Raw genomic sequence first — 19,985 nt, forward strand, 5'->3', positions numbered from 1 at the left:
CAGGCCTTGGGTACAGAGGAGTAATTGGCTGAGGTCCTCCAGATAAAGGAGAGGTGTTCCCACCTGGAGGGAGAGGTGGAGGCCTTAGAAGAACAGGCCAAGCAGTGGGGAGAGAGACAGGTTCAGCTCCATGAGGTGGAGAGATTCTTTGTATACACTATGGACTTTCTGGAAGCTTTTCCCTTCCAGGAGATGTTGTCTAAGAGGTGATGTCTCTGCACTCACCCACCCAAGATGTCATAAAATGGAAGCAGGGAAATGTGGGATCATCTCCATGACTGGGGGCATGATATGAGTTTACAATTTATATGAGAGTTAAAAAATAATTTTGAATGATCATTTCCAAATAATTAATTTAGGAAAAACAACCCCTGGGTGATACTGATGTGCAGTTCAGCTTATAGTTATGAACACATCTTATGAATCATCACCATTGTCCTAATTGTGTGAGGAGGTCTCCATGGATCTGAAAAAGTGTCAGTGAACTACAGGGAGCTGACACTGAGCACTGAGCACAACCTGCTTGTCCCCATCAATATTTCCCAATACATTGACTTCTAGAGCCCACCACCACCTGCTGAAGTTGACATTCTGATAGAAAGGAAAAGAGAAGCAGTATGTCTGTACAGGTATTTCTGCATAGAATATTTCTAGGCTGAGACCTCCCGGAAGATTGTTGCTAAACTTGAGGTTGGACCCTGATGTGAAGTTTCCAAACTCTGGCCACCACAGCAGATATTTCCTGACTATAGGTTCCTGTCTGATGCAGACCTTCTAAGATCAAATGTGACAAGACAACTAGGCAACCAGGGCAGAGAGATTCCGTAGACCAAACCCTGTCTCTGGATGAGATGCTGTGGGGTAAGGCAAGCAGTTAGAGGCTAGAGGAAGTCACATGAAGGGTGGGCTTTCTTCACTGAGCCACAGAAGCACTGCAGGATTTGGGGGAGACATCCACATTCCTACTGGTGGATCCAGGTGGAGGGGTAGCTGGATAAAGTAAGGCAGAGAAGCAGACAGGTGGGAACAGGAAACAGATGCATCTGGGAAACTAGAGGTAGTCTGAAGATATGGAAGAAGTTGGACTCTTCTAAAAGGCAGAGATGAGAATCAGTCATGAATGGGACAGAAAGAAGGTGGAAAGTAAGGTTATCTAAGAAAACCTTTATCCATGCCAATCTTAAGTCTTTTACAATTTACAGTCAGTTATTCTTTTACTCAAATCTTTTCACAAAAGTGTTACTGCAAAAATGCTTCATCTTCAAGGAGTTCATGAAAAAGATCCTAGAGAACAGGTTTCTGTTAATGTTAAGGTCATAAAACTGACCTGGGTAAAACTTTCTAGGACTAATTTAAAAATTTGAAAGTGCAAAAATTAATTACATGAGCGAATAAACTATGGATGATCAGAATTGTTATCAGATGATCAGAATTGTTATGACTTGTTGGAAAACTTGTTGCTGTTTCCTTAGTATTTTGTTGCCAGATATAAGAACACCTTTCCTTTCCAGCTAACTATGACTTACAGAAATTTGGGAAATGATACCTTAGTCAGCAGAATGAACACATTTATTTTTTCTCCCTCCCCCTCTCTCCAATTCTTCCAGAACTCAGACCTGGGGTTATAACCTTCTCCAGTCTATGATCTGCTCCAATCTCAACCTTTTTTTCCTTTTGTTTCCACAGAAATTCCCTTTAAAAACTGGATCCAAACACTTACACCCCAACTTTGGTGCATCTGCACCCCTACCACCTGAAATGAGACACCTGCACTGATCTCTTCTCAGGATTAAGAGACTGGCTTGATGACATAAGAAACACAACCGATGCAGGACAGGTCCAACCCTGATCACACTGCATCCCCCAGGACCTGTGAGCCTCAGGTTACTGTCCCACCTACAGTTTCTCACCTGGGACAGGAAGGCTGTGCCACAGGGGATATGGGGAGAGGACATGCGTTCATGCTGTTTCCTCTACTGCAGGATCCATGATGGTCCCTGGGGAATGAGAGAAGGAGGGTGGGGTGAGAGCTGCCTGGTGCTTGGACACAGGAGTGACACCATTGTGAGAGCTGCTTTGTGATTGGCCATTTGAGTTAGAAAACGCTGAGAGTTTCCTGGTGATTGGCCCAGCAACCTGTCTGATGAATGGCTGGTCGATCTGCCTAATGATTGAAGAATTTAGTGAGACCACAGCTGACAGCCACCTGCTGATTGTTCAGAAAATGAAGGGGACAGCCATCTGGTGATTGGTCCTGTAAGCCAGCCCATGCTGAGAGCCGCATGGCGCTGTAAGTGATGCTAGGGGCAGTAGGCTATTATAAAATCCAGGCACTCAAGACTCCCAGTGTAGAGAGACAGGGTTACATTGCCCCTCCCATGCCAATGGTTCCTTACCACACAGTCAGCAAGGGACAGCCCCCAATCTGCCCTCAGAGATTCATGAAACAAGCCCACATCCCTTTTCTAATTGTATGGTTTTCACAACACACTCCATGCTCAGCAAAGGGAAAGTTATTGTGTACATGGAGAGACACTTGCACCTCTGTGCCCCTGCAGACACTGCACACAGTAAGGCCAGCTGCCTACCCATCCCTCACCCTCTAAGACCCACCCACATGCACAGTGAGGGTCCAGCCCCAGGCTTTCCTTCACTGTTCTCAGAGCTGTTCTCTGCCTGTGCAATTCAGTATCACTGGCTGTTCCAGGGGAGCTGGCTGGAGGAGTCTGCTACCAGTCCCCACCCATCCCATGCTGCCTTCCATGAACGTGAGCCCAGAAGTTGCAGGCAGTGAGGACAGGGGCCTCAGAAACCTCCCACTGCCTCCTAATAGCCCTGGCCATGAACACGTTCTTGGCCCCCCAAATGGTGCCCCCATTGTCAGAAATGGACAAACTGGACCCAGGGCCCCTTCCACCCTAACACGATCTGTGACTCTGTAAGGCACATGGAAGGTCAGGACACAGCAGGAAGAACAACCCAAACCCAGAAAGGTGGGGCATGTGTACCCAGACATGAGGAATTTGAGGCTATTGCTCAGGCACAAATCCTCCCTCCAGCAGAGGGCGAGGTGTAGGGTCCCCTGTGGAAGTTGAGGTTGTTCCATCTGTTGGGGGTTTACTCCCACATGTCAGTGATTCATGGCTGGATGCCAAAACTCAGCTGGTGCTTTCAGCTATTCAAAGTTCAGTACACACATTGGATCTCTGTGCCCAGGTGTTGGTGAGTCTATGACCTGCAGGCCTGAGGCCAACTTCAGTCTGATGGCCTGGTAACATACCACTTGGGGAAAGTTTATCTTTTGGGGAGTTCTCTCTGCCATGACTAAGGACAAGAGAAAAACCTGCATCTGGGAAGCTGTCTTTGGGAATGAAAGCCATAGATACAGCTTTGGGAGAATTGGGTACAAAGCTCACATTTATACAAATGGCTTATAACATAGGCAGGCACAGTAATAATTAACTCTCCAAAAAAGTCTGAGCTAAAGAATTCCCTCACAGTGTGTGTAAAAGAACATCAAAGTATGTAAAATCTGCTTTTTAATTTTGTGTACCTGAAGGACAATATTGAAAGACCTTGCCAGAGGGTCAGGGCTCCCTGGACATGGCCCAACATGAGACAGGGGCTGGTAGAAAGGGAGGAGACCCAGGACCTGAGAGCAGAGGAGTCACAGGCTGAGCTACTTCAGTCTAAGGAGAGGTCATCCAAACTGGAGGTGGGGATGGGATGTCAGGGCCAGGCTTATGTCCCTGAGCTTCAGAGATTCTTTTTCCAAATTCAGTGCTTCCTTGGAATTTTTGACTTCCAGGCCACATTTTCAAAGGACAGAGGTCATGACACATGCTTACCCCAGGAGGACATAGAAGGAAAGCTGTGGTGGTGTGTGATTTAGCTTCTGGAGTGGGAGTGGCATGACATTCAGGGTGTCTACCAGTTTTAAATAAATAGATGTGTTGGAATGCAAACGAAGAGTTTCTGGTATTTGTAATGCACAGCTCAGGATCATAGTCACCACTGCACAACACTACTCACTGCATTCTCCAGAGAGTGAGCAAGGGTCTCCATGGCTCTGAGAAAGGATACTACAGGGAGGTAACACTCAGCACAACCTGCCCATCGTAGTCAAATTTATTACACATGTTGACTCCTCTAGAACTCAAGGACAGCTGCTGAGGTGAGTGCCATTCTGACAGAAAGGAAATTGGAAACAGAATGTCTGCACACAGGTATTTCTGCATAGACAATTTCTGACCTGAGACCTCATAAACAGTTTGTGACAAAACTTGGCCCTAAGATTGGGCCAGTAAAATTTGTGGTTTCCAACTATGCCATTCACATCCCATTGACCAAAGCCGGTCAAACAGCCAAGCCCATTTGAAAAGAAAATTAAATGTGGTCCACCAGGAGGGCCGTGTCCAAGAAGGAAAGGTGAAAATATGGGGACAAATAAGACAACTTATCTTTCTCTTCTAGCCTATAATCCCTAAAGGGAATTGTCTTATTTATTCTGTTTTTCCAGTGACCAGCACCAAGTCTGGCGTTAATAAAGAAGTCAAGAATATTCTTTTTTTTTTAATGTAAATTAGAGTTAGCCAACATGCAGTACAATATTGGTTTCAGGAATAGAATTTAGTGATTCAACACTTACAACACCTATTCCTCATCACAAGTGTCCTCTTTAGTGCCCGTCATCCATCTAGCTCATCTCCCACCCACCTCCCACATCAATCCTCAGTTTGTTCTCTATCATGAAGAGTCTCTGGTGATGTTTCCCTCTCTCCTCTTCTCATATATTCCTCTGTTTTGTTTCTTAAATTCCACAAATTAAATAATGATATGGTATTTGTTTTTCTTCTTTCCAGCTCCATAATGCATTTGTTGTAAAAATCTTGAAGGAAATAATATGACCAGCTTTCTTCTAGACATAGTTATGGTTCTATTTCTTCTCATTTTGGATCCAGAAGGATTTAGGTTTGAATCAAAGCATATTTTTAGCACATGATTTGTGGAAATAACATCAATAATAGTAAAAATAAGAACAACCAGCATTTCTTAAGTGTTTACCATGTGCTATAAACACTGCTAAGGATTTAAAGTTTTTATGTCATTTTAATCTTCAAACAAATTTATGAGGTAGGCATTGCTCTCTCCATGTTGTAGATGACATGACTGAAAATCAGAGAAGTTCAATAATGCACTCAATGTCACACAGCTAGGAAGCAGTGGAGCTATGATGCGAATCCAAGCCCAGTAGGCTCTATAGCCTCCTTTTATGCATCATGCTACATCGCCTCTACATGTTAAGTGAAGTCCAACCAATGTCACTTTCCTCATCTATAAAATAGGGATAAACAAGAAAATGGCCACTTTGTGGAACTGTTTGAAGGTTAACGGAAAAGTCCTATATCAATTCCCTTATCCTTACCCTGAAGCTTACACTGTGGGCACATAACAAATATTATGCCCTTTTGTCCTTGTCCATTTCACATCTGATTCCTGCTGCAAGATTTGTTGGAAACTCTCCTCAGGGTGTGATGCTCATAATCCATATTATAGCTTTGTTAAGCCTATAGTTCTCAACCTCAAACTTCCACATAGGCCCTCTACTGACATTTTCCCCAAAATCAAACCATTAGCAGTGGGTTTCTAAAAACCTTGGGAAGACTTTCCAACTCTCAGTATTAATCTTGGCTGCTAAGTTATGAATGAACCTTGATGAATTCTGAAGTTAGCTTCCTTCCAAGGAGGAGGGTTGATAGAGGAGGCTGGAGTAAGTCATTTTCACATTTCAGTTGACTAGATGGAGAGAAAGCAGGAAAGTGGTATGGGTAAAGTTGCCAAAGTGACCTGTGGTGACCTGAGGTGCCAAGCCTAGGAGGAGGGTGGGTCTTCTCAAACTCTGCTCAGAAATTTCACACATTGAGGGTGGGAGGAGCAATTTGTATCTGCAAAAACAAGGGTCATGTTTGTTTTGGAAAGCACAATGTTGGACAAGAGGAAGAAGAAACATTTAATAAGTACCTACTGTGTGCCAGTAACCTTAGACATGTAATCCTATTAGATCATCAAAAAAAAAGGTCTATTTCACAGACAGGAAGATGATACTAACAAGTGAAATAGCTTGAGCAAGTTTATAAAGATGAGTCGGGGTCCAAGATGGGGACCTAACTCACCTAATCTAAGGTGAGGAGGTAAACTCACTTCCTCCATGGACACACCACACTTACATCTATTTATGGAGGAGTTCCTCCTGAAGAGGAGGTGAGGGCCCTCCAGATAGATTCAGCACAAGGTAAGATGCAGATACAGCACAGAGAGAGGCAAGAGAGACAGAGACCCAATAACACAGAGGATCCCACCCTCAGCATGCCAACCTCAGTGCGGAGGGATAGTTCTGGAGAGCTGTAAGCAGATTTGTCTGCCCTGAGACACAGATAAGAAGCTGCAGTTGAAAAGAGCAACCAGAAGGTAAAGTATCCACCTCTAGAACTTCCCCAAATGGAGGCGAACTACTGGATTTCTTTCTGTGTCAAGGAGCTGACAAGCACATGGTTCACATTCCCCTCAGCCTTGATAACCTGGGCACCAGCGCCCCATGCATCCCACCTGCACTCCTGCACTGTCCCAGACACTGCTGACCCCACTTACCTTGTGCAGCACCCCCAAGTCTCTCACAATCCCACTCCCACCTTCTCCTCCCCCCTGCACCCTCGCATCTCTGCACCGCCCACCTGCATGCCCCCATTGTACTCTCGAGTCTCCTCTTCCCCCATTCCCACTCCTCCCCCATTCCTCCATCCCCACACTCCCACTTCCCTTATCTATACTCCCACACCCCCATATCCCCTCTCCACCACAGCTCCATTTCTCCCTGCACACCCTCATGTCCCACTGGTCCTACCTCATCCCTGGTCTGGTTGGTATCCCCCACGCACCCATGTGCCCACAAACCCTCTCTGGTACCCTCCACTCCCTTCCATAACCCCATATCTCCGTGGACCAGGAAACTGGCACACTGAAGAAATTCCAGTTGGAAGAAGAGGCACAAGACTCAGAAAGTATGTTTACAGGAGATTCATGAGGTCACATAAGTGTTACCACATCAGTCCAACCAGTTCAAAACTTGTTGTCTCTGGTAGTGCATGGTAAGTTAGAAAGGCCTTCTTTATCTTAGAAGCCAATGGTGTTCCAGCAGCATCACTGTGGGAGAGTTCAGAACAAAATCTTGTAGGAATGCTAACAATTAGAATTCATAAATACACCAGTAGATACTATCCATCATGGTACATTTTATGAATTAGAGGAACATAGGACAGAAACTTGGAGGGAGTTTATTTACAAGAAACATTTACCTTCAGTGAATACAGCTTCAGATGCAAGCCTCTTTCATGTTGTATACTTGATCAAAAATGAAAATCCACACATTGCCAATTGTTGATCCTATAAGTGGAATGTACTTCATATACGTACCCACAAAAGAATCCTCAAGTTCCTCAGGTTTGTGTGTCTGATATTCCAAAGTCTGCTTTCATGAAGCGGGGCCTAGATGCTCTTGCATTTGGGACCCACTGCAACATCGCCTTTATCCGCCCAGACACTCCCTTCAGTGGAGCCTTGAACCTCTGTGTAAACAAGTATCAGGCTTGCTTATGTTGCATGAGTCATGAAAAGTTGTAGATATTTACTCTAAATCTGATGTTATTAACCTTGCTGCTGAAAAAACATACACTAACCTAGATATCACAGTGGCCCAGACCCATCAGCATTTCTCACAGCATTTCATGGGTGTTGTGAGGTGCAGTAATCTGGAGATACGGGAGATATCCTGGACAGCATATGGTGGGCTGAGGTGCATGCGCTGCTGGTAGTGAATGATGCAGATAGCATCATGAGTAATATTTCCCTGTCAAACATTCTACAGATTCTTATACTCACACCTGCAGGTGTCAACAAAGGGAGACAGAAACAGAATGTCCACTGTGAATGGAGAAGCCCTTGTAGGAAAACATGAACAAGGATTCTGGGTCTCCTTAAGAATGTATATCAGGGATTGGTGATTGGTATCTATTTCCAGTGATGTTGAAATCAAGCATAAGTAATACATTTATGTGCTTGAAGATTCAGGCTTGCATTAAAAGACTCTTTTCAGACCTTCTTCTGAACAATTTCTGATGCTGTATGTTATTAAAATGCAGTGTCCTGAAATTTTTATATTTTTTGTCTCTAAGAATTCACTGGTCTGTAATAGGTAATATGACATAAGGGGAGTGCATGGCCTATTGAGACCTACTGCCTATGTCAGAACATGCGGTATGTCATCACTGTGGCCCATTGCAGCTGCAGCCATACAGTAGTGAGGTGTGAAATTCTTTGAACCTTTACCAAATCAGTTTATTTTATTTTTTTTTATTTTTAAATGTTTATTTATTTTTGAGAGACCAAGAAAGATACAGTGTGATCAAGGAAGGAGCAGAGAGAGAGGAAGACACAGAATCAGAAGCAGGCTCCAGGCTCTGAGCTGTCAGCACAGAGCCGTACATGGGTCTCAAATTCACAAACCATGAGATTATGACCTGAGCTGAAGTTGGACGCTTAAACAACTGACCTACCCAGGAACCCCACAAATCAGTCTTTTCATCAGATTTGTTGAACACCTATAATTTTAATATAAATAGTTGCTTTATAAAACTTCAATGGCAGCTTTATTTTTAAGTGTTCTCAACTATAATGTAAAGACTTCTTATGATAGCTTTAATGATTTTTACTTACATGCAATATTTCTTCACATTGTGCTGGATAAGCTTCACCATACCCATTAAAAAAATTGGTTGTTATTTGAAAATGGCAAGTTCCTCATTTAAATTTGAATCTGGAAAGAATGGGACTTCAAAAATATCTGCTGTTAGAGATTAAGAGCTGTAGTTTCTACAAGCAAGTTATAAAACATGTACTAGACTGGAAATAGGCAGTGTTTATGGGGAAATATAGTGCTGGGAAGATGTATATATTTCTTTGTTAGGTATTGAAATGTAAAATCATGATGTATGTGTGACTGCTGATGTGATTGTTTTCTAAAATTTTATTATGGCATATGTAGTATTTTCATGTGGTTGAAGAGAAACAATGCTTCCTCATGTAAGTGCTCTGAAAATATTAACGCTCTATATATGAATATATATAATATGGAATCTCTGATGCTCAGGACTTTTGTCCCTTCCAGACCTCCAGACCCTGTGTATGTGCTTGGGATGAGATGGCTCCATTTGGCACCTCACCCTTTCAACAAGTAATACATGGGAGCTTATTATATGACAGTGGGGACAAACATGGAAGGTTCTTGAACACATTTTTGATATTGGTTTAAGGTGCTAAACTTTCTCTACCCATATAAACCCTGTGCTCCTCAGCTCACTTGTCTCCTTCTAGGGTGAGAGAGGTTTCCTCTGGCATGACATACAGCCGATGTCCCTCTTTATCAACCAACAACACTGTCATTTTTTTTGATTTTTAAAGTTTCCTCTTCTCAAAATAATCAAATTTATATGTGCATAAACTTTCACATGCCATTCAGCAGTCTACAAGAGTCAATAGTATATTTTCCCATCGGCATCCACTTTCAACCTTTGGCTGCTTCATCTACTATTTAGTCATCACTCAAAATAACAGCTTCTAATGATACTTTCCAACTTTTTACTCTTGGGTCTTTGACCACAGTGTGTTAGAACAATCTGTTTGTGTATGTCTCTCCCACTGCTGATGGGCCCTTTGTTAGCTCAGATACTCAATGTCTTTATATCCCCAACACCTGGTTGCTCTGTAGCCATTGAGTGGAGGAGAAAGGAGAGCACTTTGTCTTAAGCTGTGGTCTTCAGTGATGAAGTTCCAGACATGTGTTTCTCAGTACACCATGGCCATAAGCTTCATGATCACTTTACCTTGATCCAATCTGCAAAGCTGGGATGCACTATAGGACACCAGTTTATTAGTATAAACTGACACAGCTAATATTAGTGTCATCATTTTAAGAAATTCTATACAAATATGTGAGAGTATTTTATAACACTCTCAGTTTCTTTTATAATTCTAAAGTAAATCTTTTAAATAAGTGAAGTGATTCTGGAGCTTATTGTATAATATCATGTTTTAAAGTCAGAAGAGTTCTTTCCTTCCTAAATTGAATATGCCAGTGCTGTGATTTTATAGAGGACCAGACATGCTTAATCCTGCCTTCCAGCTATTATACGTATTTCTTCTCTAGGCCAGCATTGAAACAGGGGACTATGTCTGGAGGATACCTTTCTTTGAACATATTCAGATGAGATGTAGATTGCCAACTTGTTGATCTTCATAATATTAGAAAACATAGGTTTGTAACATGAGTTATAAAAGTACATTTTTGCAATCAATATTTCCCCAAATGACCAGTTTATGTCTGTTCACATAATTAGGTTTAACTTTCCAATTTCATTTTTTTAATTCATTAATTTATTATTTTTTTTAATTTACATCCAAGTTAGCATATAATGCAACAATGATTTCAGGAGTAGATTGTTTAATGCCCCTTACCCATTTAGCCCATCCCCCCCCCACAACCCCTCCAGCAACCCTCTTTTTGTTCTCTATATTTAAGAGTCTCTTTTTTTTAAGTTTATTTATTTTTTGAGAGATAGAATGCGAGCAGGAAAGGGAGACACAGAATCCAAAGCAGACTCCAGGCTCTGAGCTGTCAGCACAGAAGCCAATGTGGGGCTCAAACCCATGAACTGTGAGATCATGACCTGAGCTGAAGTCAGGTTCTCAACCAACCAAGCCACCCAAAGACCCCATATATTTAAGAGTCTCTTATGTTTTGCCCCCTTCCTGTTTTTATATTTTATTTGTTCCCCTTACCTTATGTTCATCTGTTTGGTATCTTAAAGTCCTCATATGAGTACAGTCATATGATATTTGTCTTTCTCTGACTAATTTCACTCAGCATAATATGCTCTACTTCCATCCATGTAGTTGCAAATGATTCAATTACCTTTGATACAGTGCCTGTAAGCACTAATTTATAATGCCTTTAATTATCAAAGTATTTTTCAACTGGTTCTCAAAATTTTGCATGTTTTCAAATCTAAAGTTCATTTTCAGCAAATGGTAAGGGGAAAAGATGGAGAAGATGGAAATTCATTAACATGTGGAAAAGGAAACTAGAATTTTTCCTTTACTGCTTGAAGCTATTTTTTTTATTTTTAATGTTTAATTTTGAGAGAGAGAAAGAGCAAGGAAGTGGGGGAGGGGCACAGAGAGGGAGGCACAGAATCCAAAGTAGGCTTCGGGTTCTGAGCTGTTAGCATAGAGATCAACACAGGGCTCAAACTCACAAACTGTGAGATCATGACCTGAGCTGAAGTTGGACTCTTAACTGACTAAGCCACCCAGGTGTCCCTAAGGCTATTTTTGAGGAAGAATTTTCTGACAGTCATTTCTGGGTTAACTTCTGACTATATCTCCTAAGCTTGACTTTTGCTCTCTGGTCATAGAGGTTCCTTAGTAAGAATGGAGGATCCTAATGAAAAGTTTGGTGCACATTTATATGGGGTTATACAATGACTCTTGTCTTTCTCTTCAGTTCTGCAGAAGTATGTATAGCTTCAGCATTCCTGAAGGAATCTGTGGCTCACCTAAATGGACACATTTAGACATAGTAGTTGTGATGACCAGCAAAGATGAGGTTCCATATCTGCAGAAGGGCAAGACTGGGAAGCCAGAATGACCCTGACAGAGTTCCTGCTTCAGCCCCATCAAGACAATGTTTAGTTCATATCCTCTAAAATTCCTGCATTCTGCCTTAAATGGGCAAGTGAACTTCAAAGTATGTTTGAATGAATGCATGGAAATCTTTACAAAACAACAGAGAATGGTATTTAAAAATGTAGAACAAAAGGAAATATGATTGCCTTGATTTTTTTTCATTTTACATTGATATTTATAAAGGGAAATATCTTCATATATCTTTCTATCTATATATTGCTTGGCAAAGATTTTTAGGACATTCTATAAATGATAAGTGTTTAAAATCTATGTAATAACTTTTCAGAGTATATATTTTTAATTGAAAAGAAAAATTGTATTCCACATTTGTAATGGTAGAAATTCACTATGTAACTGTCAGAAATGATAAATCCAACTTTTTGTGTCTCTGGTGTGGCTGTGGGATTTTCTTCACTTTACTGTAAACTCAGTGACTTCTATAACTTGTCTCTTTGGGATATGTTATGTGAACTAAGTAATTAAGTTGGGCCATGGTGGTATAGACATTTTCTCAATGTTAATAACTACTTTGGGACACTCAAGGATGCACTTATCAGTTTGTGAGGTATGCACTGTTGTCTCTATATTACAGATAAAGAATATAAGGCCCAATTGAAAGCTGGTAACATGCCAATGATGTCACAGACTAGTAAGGGGAGAGCAAATATTTAAACCATATGGTCTTCCTCCAGAGCTGGCATTCTGAATTATTACATTGTAACTCTTTCCATCAGTTCAGTGACTTGATTGAATGTGGAATATATTTGAAATACTTAAGTAAGGAACAAGTCCATAAAAGAGACTGCCAGTGGGTAAATTGCTTGCTGACCACCTGAAACTACCTGCACACAAAAAAATTCTACTAATGCAGTTCTGAAAAATTTCCCTTCTCTTTTACTTTTATATCAAGTGACTCAAATTTCCCACAAATGAGATCTATGCCCTTAAATTTTTTTACAGAAAACCTGTCTACTGGAGTTATTGTAACATTTAAATTAACACATGAGATAACATTATATGTCCAAACTGGTTTATAAGGAAGGAACACACATGACCATGCATATTCATATTATTAGATTAAGGAAAATCGTGCAAGAACAGTGAGTAAACAGGTTCCTCTGGGAATCTATGTCGAGAAGCAACGTCATCAGGAAAAGTGGAAGAGGAGAGGTAGAACTGCCAGCTTATAAAGGTAAACTAAGCATATTTAGATTTCTTTCTTTCCTTTATAAGTATAGAAAGAAATGGATTTATTTATTTATTTATTTATTTATTTATTTATTTTCTGAAGGCACCTGGGTGGCTCAAGTGGTTAAAGGTCTGGTTCTTGATTTGGGTTCAGTTCATGATCTCATAGTTCATGAGATTGAGTCCTGCACTGGGCTCCATGCTGTAAGCATGCTGTAAGCATGGAGCCTACTTGGGATTCTCTCTCCCTCTCACTTTATGTCCCTCTCCCTCCCCACTCACATGTGTTCTCTTTCAAATTAAAAAAAAAGAAAAAAGAAAAATAGGAGCACCTAGGTGGCTCAGTTGGTTGAGTGTCCAACTTCATCTGAGGTCATGAACTTGTGGTTCATGAATTCAAGCCCTACATCAGACTCGCTATTGTCAGTGCAGAGCCCACTTTAGATCCTCTGTCTGCTTCTCTCTGCCCTTCCCCCATTTGTGCTCTCTCTCTTTACAAATTAAATAAACATTTAAATAAATAAATAATAAGTCATTTTTTCTAATGATTTTTTTTCTTGGTGCATCATGAGGCCCAGTAGGACTGTGACAGTAAGCTTTCATCAAAGTCTTTTTATAAATGACAGAATAGTAGAATTCTTGAGTTTACTAGAGTGTGAGAAAGAAAATACATGGCTGAGCCCAACATTCACATGCTCATTTACTCTGGTGGAAATAAAATTGTGATGTCCTTGCACATGCATCTGCTGGCCAAGTATTTCACAGATTCTTGACTGATCCTTGGAGCCACACCCTGAAGCAGGTGGTATTAGCTCTCTTTGTATCAGTGAGAACTAGGCATGGGTTCAGGGAGCAGCAAATCCAATACTGAAGTTGTTTAGTACACAATAGGGTAAAAAGACAGCTAAAATAGGGAGTCCAAAACTGAAGCATCCACATGACCATTGGAACTCCAGCCTGGGAATGTGTATCACCTCCCAGCCTCAAGAATCCCTCAGTTCCAGGTGGCTGTTGTGGTTGAAGACTACATAAAGATAACAAGCATTAAAAGCATTGGCAAACAAGTAATATCATTTCACTCTTTTAACATTTTTGGTTTTATAAATTCTATATATTAATGTAAGTATTATTTACAGGGGAAAGGAAAATGGTGGCAGAATAAGAGGACCTTAGGCTTGTCTTGTCCAATGAACACAACTAGGTAACTATTATTCATCATAAACCCACCATAAATTGACCTGAAGACTAAAAGAACGAAGTCCAGAACTAAAGGGAGAGAAGAGGCCACATCAAGTAAGGTAGGAAGAATGGAGACATGGTTTAGGGAAGAAATGGACCATGGATTTTGCGGAGGGAACAGAGCCAAGATCATGGAGACAGTTGAGATAGAGAGAGAAGCACACAGGCAAAAGCACAAGCAGAATATTTTCCCAAGGACTCTGGCTTGAAAAATGAGAGGGGCTGAATTTCATGAGTTCTTGCAATCAGCAAGGAAGAAAGCCTGACGTTTTAAAGGGCAGCAGGCTAGGCTGCAATAGAGCCCCAAGGGCACTTCTCTACTCCTGGAGATAAGTCAGGCAAACAACCCAGGGGCAGACAGCATTGAAACAAAAAACAGTGATCAGAAAAACCATTGGGAAACACAGAGGGAGATAATTTGCTTTTCTTGGAGCATGTATCAGAGAAGCAGAATTCATGGAGATGTCTTTCTAGGAATAAAAGAGTTGCTGGAACCATTTTTTCCCTGTCCCTCAGCATAAACACAGAGCCACTCACAGGAAGCATCGTGGCACTGACACTGGCTACTTTACTTACTTACCTCAAGACCCAGAGCCATGTGCTTTAGTGGGACTGCCCTTCTCAGTCAAACTTGTCCAGTGCCAGCATGGTAGGACCTTCCCTCAGAAGACTAGCACAAACCCCTGTTCACACCACATCCCTAACCAGAGAGTTCTGAAAGGCCTCAGTTCTTATGGAGGTGGTGTCAGGTCTCATTTCACAAGCATACCAGAGAACACCTAGTTAAAATTCACAGCATGCAGGCCAGGGACCAAAATTCACACTGCAGGCAAGCAGGCCCTCTGTAGACAACTAGCCTAAAGGATAGAGCAACGAAAACACAACAGGAGAGACACACATCACTCACCAGATCTACTCCATGAATTGTCAGGCCTAGACACGACATGACTTATTCTTCATAAGGTAATTACTCACAAAAGCAGGCAATGTAACTGGCTTTCTTCAAAGAAGACATAGACTTAGACAAAATGTCAAAACAGAGGAATTCATCCAAAGTGGAAGACCAAGATAAATTCATAACCAGACATTTAAGCAGAACACATATAACATTCTTGATGGACAATTTAAAGCAATATTCATAAATATACTCACTGGAATTTAGAAAAGAATAAAAATCATCAGTGAGACTCTTACCATAAAGATAGATGAGTCAAAAAAGCATCAGTTAGCTTGATGCAATGAACATCAGACTGGAGAAATTAAAATAAAAATGGATTAGTGACTTAGAAGACAAAAAAAAGGAAAATACTGAATGTGAACAAAAGACAGAAAGAATAAATATGAGTCATGAGGGTAGACTTAGGGAACTCAGTGACTCCATCAAACATAATGATATTTGTATTATAGAAATCCCAGATGAAGAGAGAGAGAAAAGGGGACAGAAAAGGTATTTGAAGAAATAATAGGTAAAAACTTCCCTAACCTGGGAAGGAAACAGACATCCAAATTCAGGAGGCACAGGAACCCTCATCAATTTCAACAAAAGTAGGCCAACACCAAGACACATTTTAATTAAATTGGTAAAATATAGTGATAAAGAAAAATCCTAAAAGCACCAGGACAAAAGATAACTCTTACTTACAAGAGAAGACCCATAAGGCTAGCAACAGATGTCACCACAGAAAACTTGGCAAAACATAGGGTAGTGGCATGATATATTCAATATGCTGAATAGAAAAATTTTCTAATCAAGAATACTCTATCCCAAAAGGCTGACATTCAGAATACAAGGAGACATAAAGAATTTTCAAGACAACAAAAACTAAAGGAGTTTGTGACCTTTAAATAAAGTACTTCAAGAAATATAAAAAGGACTCTTTGAGTGGAAAAGAAAGATCAAAAGTGACAAAGACAAGAAAGAATCAGAGAAAATCTCTGGAAACAATAATATAACAAGTAATAATATGGAAATAAATACGAATCAATAATTATTGTGAATATAAACTCACTAATGCTCCAATAAAAAGACACAGCAGGGTGCCTGGGTGGCTCAGACAGTTGGGCCAACTCTTGAATTTGGCTCAGGAATGATCTCATGGTTGTGAGATCAAGCCCTGCATTGGACTCTGTGCTGAGCATAGAGCCTACTTGAGATTCTCTCTCACTCTGCCACTCCATGACTTGTGCTTTCTCTCTCTCTCTCTCAAAATAAATAAATAAACATTTAAAAAAAAAAGACATAGAGTGTAAAAATGTATTTGAAAAAGGCCAATCTATTTGTTGCCTACAGGAGACTCATTTTATTTTATTTTTTTAATTTTTTTTAATATATGAAATTTATTGTCAAATTGGTTTCCATACAACACCCAGTGCTCATCCCAAAAGATGCCCCCAAAACCCATCACCCACCCTTCCCTCCCTCCCACCCCCCATCAATGCTCAGTTTGTTCTCCGTTTTTAAGAGTCTCTTACGCTTTGGCTCTCTCCCACTCTAACCTCTTTGTTTTTCCTTCCCCTCCTCCATGGGTTTCTGTTAAGTTTCTCAGGATCCACATAAGAGTGAAAACATATGGTATCTGTCTTTCTCTGTTTGCCTTATTTCACTTAGCATCACACTCTCCAGTTCCATCCACGTTGCTACAAAGGGCCATATTTCATTCTTTCTCATTGCCACATAGCACTCCATTGTGTATATAAACCACAATTTCTTCATCCATTCATCAGTTGATGGACATTTAGGCTCTTTCCATAATTTGGCTATTATTGAGAGTGCTGCAATAAACATTGGGGTACAAGTGTCCCTATGCATCAGTACTCCTGTATCCTTTGGGTAAATTCCTAGCAGTGCTACTGCTGGGTCATAGGGTAGGTCTATTTTTAATTTTTTGAGGAACCTCCACACTGTTTTCCAGAGCAGCTGCACCAATTTGCATTCCCACCAACAGTGCAAGAGGGTTCCCGTTTCTCCACATCCTCTCCAGCATCTATAGCAGGAGACTCATTTTAGACCTAAAGATAACTGCACATTGAAAGTGAGGCCATGGAGAAATATTCATCATGAAAATGCTTGTCAAAAGAAACCTTTAGTAGTAATACTAATATCAGACAAACTGGACTTTAACCAAAGACTCTAACAAGAGATTAATAAGAGCACTATATAGTCATAAAGGGGATAAACAAGAAGATCCAACAATAGTAAATATTTATACACCTAACATGGAAGTACCCAGTCATATAAAACTACTGATAACAAACGTAAAAGAAAGAGGAAAATTAAGTTGGATAAGCAGTAGAGGAACTCTCAGCTTTCTTCATCACTCTAACACATCAAGATAAATACCAAATCATTCTGAACACCCAAGAAATCTATCTGAATCCTGAGAGAACAAACTGCAGAACTAGGCAGAGTAAAGAAGGCACATCATGGAAGGTGCATCCTTCCTAGAGAAAGACAGCCTGAGAATGAGCACAGCCAGCTTCTCCCCCAGAATACCAGCATAAACCTCTCATATACACTAAGATAATGATCATTGCTGCAAAGCTTCACCTGTACCGGAAATAAGATCAAGCTTGTTTTAGCAAATAGTGCAAGCACACCTAGTCAAAATGCCCAAACCTGGACAAGACCCAAACACTCCCTACTACAGGAAAAGAGACATTCTGCAGAGGACTGACCTGAGGGAAAGAAAGACCAAACACAAGAGAGTGCACACTCTGAAACACTTTCTGAGGTGCTAGGCCCTGGACAGTATAGCGCCTCTTGATAATACGGATATTACTCTCAGGAGCATTAAATACAACAGGCTTGCCAACAAACACACATACACACACACACACACACACACACACACACAAACACAATACCCTAGAAAAAAATGACAAAAGATGAAGTAGAAATTTACCTCAAAGAAAGAACAAGAAGAGGTCATGGCCAGGGATATGAACCAGAATTCAAAACAGCAATCATAAGGATACTATCTAGGCTTTAGAAAAGGCTAGAAAATAATAGAAAATCACTTAGTGCAGACATAAAAGAACTAAAAACTAGTCAGGTCAAAAAATTTTTTTTGTAACTGAGATGCAAAACCGATTGTATGTAATGACAACAAGGAGGGAAGAAGCAGAGAAATCAAATCAGACATATAGAAGATAAAATTATGGAAAATAATAAAGCTGAAAAGAAGAGGAGAAAATTATTGTGTCACTAATGTAAACTTAGCAAATTGAGCAAATACATAAAGCATAATAACATTTGTATCATAAGAGACACAGATTAAGAAAAGGTAAAGGGGGAAGAAGGTTTATTTGAGCAAATTATAGCTGGAAACTTCCCTAATCTGGGGAAGAAAGCAAACATCTAATCCAGGGGGCACCGATAACTCCCATCAAATTCAATAAAACCCGGCCAACACCAAGACATAGCATAGCAAAATTTTCAAAATATAGAGATGAGAAAAGAATTCTGAAAGTATAAAGAAAAAAAGGAATCTCTAAACTACAAAGGAAGACAAATCAGTTTAGCAGCAGATCTCTCCACAGACACCTAGCAGGCCAGAAAAAAAAGGCAAGATATATTCAAAGAGATAAGGGGGGAAATCTGCAGCCAAAAATACTTTATCCAGCATTACTGTCAGTCAGAATAGAAGGAGAGATAAAATAATTTCTCAAACAAACAAAAACTGAAGGAGTTCATTCACACTAAACCACCTCTGCAAGAAATATTAAATGGGAGTCTTTGAGTGCTGAAGAAAACCCAAAAGCAAACAAAACAAAACAAAACAAAACAAAAACAAACAAAAAAAAAAAACTAGAAAGATACAGAGAGAATCTCCCTAAATAGCAACTTTACAGGTAATACAATAACACTATTATGTATTGATAATTACTCTGAATTTAAATGGACTACATCTATAAAAAGCATAGAAGACTTCAAAGAATCCCTCTCTGCAAAAAAACACAAAAATATAGTCAGGCCAAAATTAAAAATGTCTAAACCAAGATGCAAACCCAAATGGAGGCCATAAAAGCAAGGATGGAGTAGGCAGAGAAGCAAATTAGTGATGTGGAAGATATATTTATGAAAAATAGTAAAGCTGAAAATAAGGAAACAAAGGTGAGATCAGGAAGTCAAACTTAGGAAAATCAATAATGTATTAAAATGTAATAACAATACCTTTCAAAGGAGTCCCAGAAAATGAAGACAGAGATAAAGGGGCAGAAGGTTTATGTGAGCATATTGTAGTGGAAAATGTCCCTAATCTGGGGAAGGACAAAGACACCAAAGTCCAAAAAAAAAAAACAGAGAACCCCCATTAAATTCAACAAAAGCTGGCCAAAACATATCATAGTCAAATTCACAAATTATACAGATAAAGAATGAATCCTGTAAACACCAGGGGGAAAATAATCCTTAAACTACAAGGGAAGTCAGATAATATTCATAGGAGAGCTGTCCACAGAAACTTGGCAAGCCAGAAAGGAATGACAAGATATATTCAATGTGCTGAATGGAAAAAAAAATGCAGCCAAGAATACCCTACCTAGCAAGTCAGTCAAAACAGAAGGAGGGAAAGGGGTGATGAGATGGTAGAGCAGCATGGAGACCCTGAGCTTGTCTCATCCCTGAAATGCAGCTAGATCAGTATCAAACCATTTTTGAACACCTACAAAATTGATCTGAGGATTAATGCAACAATGTGCATAAACTGAGTCACAGAACTCAGCAGGTACACAATGTGGAGAGGTGAACTGGGGGATAGAAA

General features: G+C 40.3%; 1 long non-coding RNA gene and 1 pseudogene across 1 annotated transcript in view; one reads left to right on the top strand and one right to left on the bottom strand.

Moving 5' to 3' along the window:
- The window catches only part of LOC145715534 (uncharacterized), a 99,709-nt gene that overhangs the window by 50,440 nt on the left and 29,284 nt on the right, over window positions 1-19,985 (bottom strand). The gene's annotated exons all lie outside the window — the stretch shown is intronic.
- On the top strand, window positions 2,283-7,983 carry LOC132680514 (5'-AMP-activated protein kinase subunit gamma-2 pseudogene; annotated as a pseudogene).

The sequence above is a fragment of the Panthera onca genome, chromosome A1, assembly GCF_046562875.1.
Source record: "Panthera onca isolate mPanOnc1 chromosome A1, mPanOnc1 haplotype 2, whole genome shotgun sequence".
Taxonomy (NCBI): Eukaryota; Metazoa; Chordata; class Mammalia; order Carnivora; family Felidae; genus Panthera; species Panthera onca.